Source organism: Dromiciops gliroides, chromosome 3, assembly GCF_019393635.1.
Source record: "Dromiciops gliroides isolate mDroGli1 chromosome 3, mDroGli1.pri, whole genome shotgun sequence".
Classification (NCBI taxonomy): Eukaryota; Metazoa; Chordata; class Mammalia; order Microbiotheria; family Microbiotheriidae; genus Dromiciops; species Dromiciops gliroides.
Window position 1 is genome coordinate 196,798,701 of NC_057863.1, and position 7,613 is coordinate 196,806,313.

Below are 7,613 nucleotides of genomic sequence, written 5' to 3' on the forward strand. Positions count from 1 at the left end.
TAAAGTATTTTTTGAAGACAACTCAAAAATATATTTTACAGAAACAAAGGATGGAGAGATACTCAGTACTTATGGATAGGCCATACTAATATAAAAATACTATACAAAATAATTTTTGGTACTTAATAAATGTTTATTGATACATTAGAAAGTAAAATAAATATAATGTTTCTAATGATTGTTTTTATACCAACACCATATGACTTAATATTTAGTGGAAAAATGAGTTGGAAACAACTTTCATACCTTTCCTATTAATCATGTTTTTCATATACTTCAAATCTATACTGAATTCCTTTTTCTTCATGAACATCAGTAAGAACACCTGGATATTCTGGGAGACATTTATATTTCTTTGGATCAATTTCTGAAAAAAATGTCACTCTCAAATTCTTACTATATTCTTGTCACAAACAATCGCTGATGATCAGACTTCTTCATTGCTTCCTTATAAACCAAGCTGTCTCCAACTATTCAAATCATGTTCACCTTATTTGTTAGTTCTGGAAGTTTGAGACAGTCTAGTGCATTATTCAGACTTTTGGAAAGATAATTATCAGCAGATTCTGCTTACCTAAGTAGAAGGTACTTGAATTCATTCCTGAATAGGGGCCAGGGCAGGTCCCCATTCTTCTCTATGCCCATGTTCTGGGACACAGCATCAATGTAGTTGATCAGACAGACCATGTCTATAAGCAATCCCTAAAATAATTTAAAGATTCAGTGATATATGAATTGAACTACCAATCAATTAATCAATAAACATTTATTAAGTGCTTAGTATGTCCCAGACATTGTTTATAGCAGTACTTTTTTTTTTTTTTTTTTGCTGGGCAATGAGGGTTAAGTGACTTGTCCAGGGTCAATGTCCCAGACATTGTACTAAAACCTAGTGATACAAAAAGTAAAAGAGTCCCTACCAGTAGACAACATACAAACAAATGTATACAAAGTAAGTTATATATAGGATAAATAAAAAATAATTAAGAGAGGAAAGGCACTGGAAATCAGAAGGATTCATAGAGAACAACACACACACACAAACACACACACACAAACACACACACACATATATTGGTGGGAATCTAGGGGAAAAGATATTGAGTTCTGTTTGGGATATATTGATTTCAAGATGTCTATTGGAAATCCAGTTCGAGATGCCTGAACTGCAGTTGGATATGTGAGATTGTAGGTCAGCAGAGAATTTAGAGCAGGATAGGGAGATTTGAGAATCATCAGCATAGAGATGGTAATTACATCTATGGGAGTTGATGGGAATACCAAGTGAAGTAATATCTGGGCATGTGAGTGAAATTTTTGCCAGTCCTTAGATATAAGTAGATATAAGTGATTTAATTATGGTAATAATCAGTATATAGACTAAAGGATTCCGATTTAAGGTATTAAGGTATTCTTCAGTCGCTTATTAAAATAATAATGGAGTAAGACAGATACTAGAAGAGCAACTTTCAATGCCATATGACCATCAAGTCTAGAAACCATTTAACTGACATGCATCTATTCCTCTAGCAATCATCTGGTTCCACCTCAGTGGTCAATAACTAAGTGACCAGCAACCCAAATTGTCAAATTTTAGCAACTAAGGAGGCATTTAAATGGAAAAGGGGAAATCCAAGGGGCTAGCAAGTTCTGATGGTAAACTTATGTACATGCACCACTTGGGGTATATTCCACTGTGGTAAGAGTTTGTCTAAAATAGTGTTGTATAAATACTTTTAAGCCTTGTATGGGCTTAAATACCAGCTTCTGGCTCTGCTTGGGGTCTTTGGATCTTAGACCTGAGACCAGTTTTATTGTGAAATAGGCCCTCTCTCAATAAACCTGTTTCCCTATGACTTGGAGACTGCTGTTTCTTTTTCTTCATCAGACTTAGAAATTTTCGCGAAAGGGAGAAAAGAAGAGCACCCAGGACCAAACCCTTCTGTACACTCACTGTTAGAGGGCATGATATGGAAGAAGATACAGCAAAGGAGATAGAGAAAGAGTGGCCAGAGAGGTAGGGAAAAAAAACAACAAGAGAGAATGGTGTCCTGCAAACCTAGAGAGAAGAGAGTATCAAGGAGAAGAGAGTGATCAACAGAATCCAAAGCCACAGAGAGGTTAAGGAGAATGAGGATTGAGAAAAGACTATTGGATTTGGCAACTAAGAGATCATCAGTAACTTTGGAGAAAGCAGATTTGGTGGAATGATAAAGTCAGAAGCCTTAAAGATTTAAAAAGAGAGTGAAAGAAGAGAAAGTGGAGGCATTTATTACAGACTTTTCAAATTTAGCTATAAAAGGCAGAAAGAGAAAGAGGGCAAAATTATTGAGGATCAAGTGAAGTTTTTTTCAAGATAATGGAAATATGGGCATGTTTATAGAAGGTAGTAAAATAGTGAGAAGAAAGGAAGAAATTGAAAATAAGTGAAAGAGTAAGGATTTTAGAGGGGGTAATCTGTTAGAGGAGATGTGATAGAGTGGGATCACTTGGGCTTAACCTTAGTAAGGAATAAGATCATTTCATCACATAAGACAGGGGTGAAGGAGGAAAAAATGGCCAAAGGCATCTGAATGATAGAATATGAAAGAGTGGCAAAGTGAATTCTTGGTGAACTTGAAATTTTTTTTTTGATAAAAAATGAGGCAATGTTCTCAGTTAAGAAAGTGGGGGAAGGGAGAGAGAGTCATGAGAGGTTTGAGGGTGGATAAAAAGGTTTGGAAGAGCCATTTTGGAAAATGGGGTAGTGAATTTATAAGGGAGGTATAGTAGTTTTGCCTAGCAACAGTGAGGGCCCATTTGAAATTATGTATTATAAATTTGAGGGGCTATGGGAGGAGAGACCCATTAATTTACTTTTTTGGTGGAACTATGAACTATTTTCCAGATAGGAAAGCAATTTGGAAATTTTAACCAAAAAGTTACTAAATCGTACATTCTTTGATCCAGTGATAGCATTATTAGTGTGATGTTTAAAAACTGATGAGTGGTCATCTTAAATTAGAAGCTTTAGCACCAGTCTTTGGGCATTGAGCATTTATTAAAGCATACCAGGTATTCATGTGGAATTCAGAAAGTTAAGAAAAGGCCTATATAGCCTAGAGTTCCAGCCTGGCCAGGTTCTTCCTCAAGTCCTCCACCATGAGCCTGCTTCAACCATGAACTGCTCTCACAAATTGAGTGTGGAAGCTTTTTATAGGTCTGGAGCAGAGGCGGTCCTTACACACTGCTTCAAGCTGATTGGTAGGCGTCATCCAAATCCATTGGTTCACTGGACTTGAAGATGGTCTCTGGTTGAGTCCAAAGTCCTTAGCTTCTGAGAACAAGGGCAGGCCAGGTGTGGTTACAATCTAATTAACTTGAAGTAGGCTAATCAGCAAAGTCAATCACTCTCACTTAATTCAATCAATTTAGATTAATCTCCAGGTGAGCCTTTGAGTATCTGCCAAATCCCATTATTTTCTCTCATTAGACATATTGTCCAAAGAGGTCTAAGCCAGGAAGAGGACTCACATTTGCAAAAATATTTATAACAGCACTTTTTGTTGTAGTAAGATGTGGAAATAAAGTGGGCACCCATGAATTGGGAAATAGTTAAGCAAAGTATGTTATATGGAACTAATGAAATAGTATACTGTTATAATGTGGTATGATCGATTCAGACTAAGATATTGAATGAACTGAATGAAAAAAATATATATTACTGCAATATTGAAAAATAAAACAACTATAAACATTTTAAAAATGAGAATTATGCCACAAGAGGATCAATGAAGAAATATTTTTTCCTACCTCTTTTCAGAGGGTTTATGGATGAGAGATATAGAATGAGGCCTTATTTTTCAGAGATGACTAGTAGGTTGATTTTTTGTTTTGTTTTGTTTTGTCTTGTGGGTTTTTTTTTTGTTTGTTTGTTTCTGTTTTGGTGAGGCAATTGGGGTTAAGTGACTTGCCCAGGGTCACACATCTAGTAAGTGTAAAGTGTGTGAGACCAGATTTGAACTTAGGTCCTGCTGAATCCAGGGCCGGTGCTCTATCCACTGCATCACCTAGTATACACACACACACACACACACACACACACACACACACGTATACATGTATATATGTATATATACACATACATGCACATATACACATATATACATAAACACACACATATATATGTAGACATATACTTATACAGATATGTGTATATATTTTTTTATTAGATCCTTCTGGCAGGCCTCTGAGGTAGGTGCTATTATTATCCTCATTTTACATATGAGGAAACTGAGGCTGAGAAAGATTAAATGCTTTGCCCAGGAAGTACCAGAGGCAGATCTTCCTTCCCCAAGTTCAGCACTCCCCACTATACTTCCTAGCTGCCCTATATCTATGTATCTAATTATATATACATATATAATAACTATATCTATATGCATATTTAATCTTTATCCATATCTTGTATGTATGCTATTTAATTTAAACATTCCTGGTTTTTAGATCTCCTATATAGGCCTATTGCTATTGCAGTTATATGATCTGATTGATCAAAACTCATGACTAAATTTACTGTTACTCAGTTTACCAGGTTACTTTACAGTTACTCAGTTAATTAGGACTACACTCCTGCACTCTACCTCCTGTGGGAATTTATTTTGATATGGGGACCCTGCCTTTGGGCTGAGATTAAAAAGCCTTAGGCTCTTAGGGGTTTTTTTCTGTGTGAGGGGCTGGTGCCCCTCCCCCTCCACTTCAGCTGAGCCAAAAAAGCCCGGTGGGTTTTTCAGGACACCAGGTCAGACCATTGTGGGGGGGGGAGGGAAAGAAGAAGCCCCAGCTCCCTATGCCCTGAGGGGAACTGCCCAGGAGATCCCAGCTTGTCCTGCCAGGCCCTGGTGTAGTCCTGCTGAGGTCCCAGGCGCGTGGCAGGGGGCACAGCCCTAGTGCAGCAGTTGGATTGACTTGGCATGTGCGGGGCACAGAGAGCCTGAGGTTTGAGGACTAGAAGGACGATAAGGAGACTGATGCTGTGTAAAGAGAGGGGCTGACAGAGATGGAGAAAAGGCTAAGAGCAAGGAAGAAGAATGCCAGAAGGCTAGAGGCATGGAGAGGTTGGTGAGAAAGGGATGCTAGAGATGCCAGGGGGTTGGCAACAGAGGTGAGGACACTAAGCGGCTTTTCAGGGGGGTCGACAAAGTGAAAGGTGCTTGGAGTTAGAAGTGAAAGTGAAGCAGGGAAGCTGGAGTTAAGGAGAAAAAGAGTGAAAGTTAAAGAAAGGTGGAGCATACCCTAAGGCAAGAGGCAGCAAGGGCCTTTATATTAAAAGCAAACAGGTTGTATAATTTGCATTTTTTAACCCTTATCTTTTACATTGATTTTTATAAATAAATTCTGCTTTGATTATTTAATTAAGAGGCTTCTTAATCAATTTGGGAGCAGTGTGGAGAAATATTTAAATGGCCCATATTAAATTAATAGCAGTCAGATAGTCAGCCAGTCAAAAGTCCCCAGATTAGTCCTCCAGTTAGATTAGTCCCCCCAGTCAGTAAAATATTTTCACACTCCTTTACAAAATGTGTAACATATGAAAGCTGCTCTTCCAGATTGAGAGGAAGGTGATTCTCCATAAACACTTAGAATGCAGCACTGAAGTCCTTAGAAGGAAAATAATGATCTGTTGGGGGAAGGTGTGTACAGATGTTTTTTCAACTTTTCTTTCAGTTGAAGATCAAGACTTTGGAATAGAAGTGACAATATGAAATTAAAGAACAAGATCTTTTTTTCCCCTCAGATCATGCCAAAATGATGAGCTCCTGACAAAGAATATACTATAACTCATGAAGATTAGGACAAAGGGTATCATAGAATTTCAGAATTGGGCAAAACTATTTATTTCAACCACACTTGAACAAGAATCCCTTCTCTGATATACCAGACAAATAATTGCCTATCTTTTCCTTAAATACCTTCAGAGAAGAGCCCACAACTGGCTTAGGCAGCCCATTCTAGATTTGGCTAGTACTAATTCTTACATATGTTAAGTTATTAAGTGGAATTGGGGGTGCTAGTCATTGGCTCCTTAGCAAATGTGGTAACACAGCTTGTAGGGGCTTGAGCCAATGGCAGTAGAGAATGCACAAACCCTTCATTGTAACTTGAAATTTTGCAGGGGATATAGCCTGCCTGACTCAGAAGAGAAGGCCAGAATGAATATTTCTCAATACAAAGCATTATGCTAATTGGGGTGTGATAAGTCTGATATAAACCCTGCCCTAGAGGGATTTATTGTCTAGTATTGAGATAAGTATACAGTGTGCAACACAGTATGATAAAAGCATAGAACTGATATAAAAGAAATACTAGGGGGATTTGAAGGAAAGAGTGATTACATTTCATTGAGGGATATGGGAAGATGTCAGAAAGGAGGGAACATTTGAGTTGAGACTTGAAAGAAGCTAGAGATTCTTGGGAGAGGATGTGGGGAGGGAACTCTAGGCATGGGAGACAGCTTTGCAAAGGCAGGGTGTCTGGAGGACAGCAAATAGGCCAATTTGTCTAGAAAATAGAACTCACAAAGGAGAGAAAAGTGAAAGTCTGTAAAGGTGCAATGTTGCTAGATTGTGAAGGACTTTACATGTGAAGCTAAAGAATTTGTTGTTTTGTTTTGTTTTCCCTAGAGACAAAAAGGAGGGAGTCTTTGAAAGTTCTTTGGTTGTGGTTGGAGGCAGAGTTGGGTAACATGGTCATACTTCTACTTTAGGAAGGTTATTCTAGCAGCTCAGCTAATTGAGAGAAAAACAAAACAAAATTTAAACAGGATAAGTAGTCATGGATGGGTTATGATCTCCACTGCCTGAAGAAGTTTTTATGTCATTACATCAATTGAGATAATGAAGTGTCAACCAACTTATATAGAAGTCTCTAGGGGAACACCAAAGGAATTTATACTCTGCTGAATTCCACTTAATTTTTTTCATTAATGATTTGAATAAGTACAAAGAATATATGCTTATCAAGTCTGTGGGGGGCACAAATCTCGGAGTGTTAGCAAATATGTCAGACAACATAATCAGCATTCTAAATGTTGTTAAACAACTGATTGAAGTCAATACAGTTCAATTTAAGAAAAATTAATGTTTGTTTATTTTAAACCTTATACTAAAATAAATCATCAGAAGTATAGGATAAACTTCTGGCCTCACATTAGTTCACATCAAAAAGACTTAGATATTTAGTTTAATCAATATGACTTGGCAGTGTGGTGAGAATGCCCAAAGAACAATTGTAATTTTAGATTAAATTAATAGAAGTATATTGAACAGAGCAAGTAATACTCTATTGTTGACCCCATAGTTTTGTGATCAGCTCAAAGCAGCATATTTTAGGAAGGACACTGGTAAACTTGAATGTGTATAGAAGAAAGTGCCTAGGACAGTCTAAAATTTGGAAATAATGTTATATTAATTCAGTTATCCATTGATCATTCTTTTATGAGCAACTACTGTTTCTAAGGCACTGTACCAGATGCTGAAAAATAATTGAAGTCAGAGAAGATAAGGGGAACACAATAATTGTCTTCAAATATTTTAATTATTGTTATATGAGAAAGATCTTATTCTGTATAGTTG

At 37.1% G+C, this 7,613-nt stretch overlaps 1 pseudogene; it reads right to left on the reverse strand.

Annotated features, from left to right (window-relative positions):
* Positions 1–254: 254 nt before the first annotated feature.
* On the reverse strand, positions 255–687 carry LOC122751413 (annotated as a pseudogene).
* Positions 688–7,613: the final 6,926 nt, after the last annotated feature.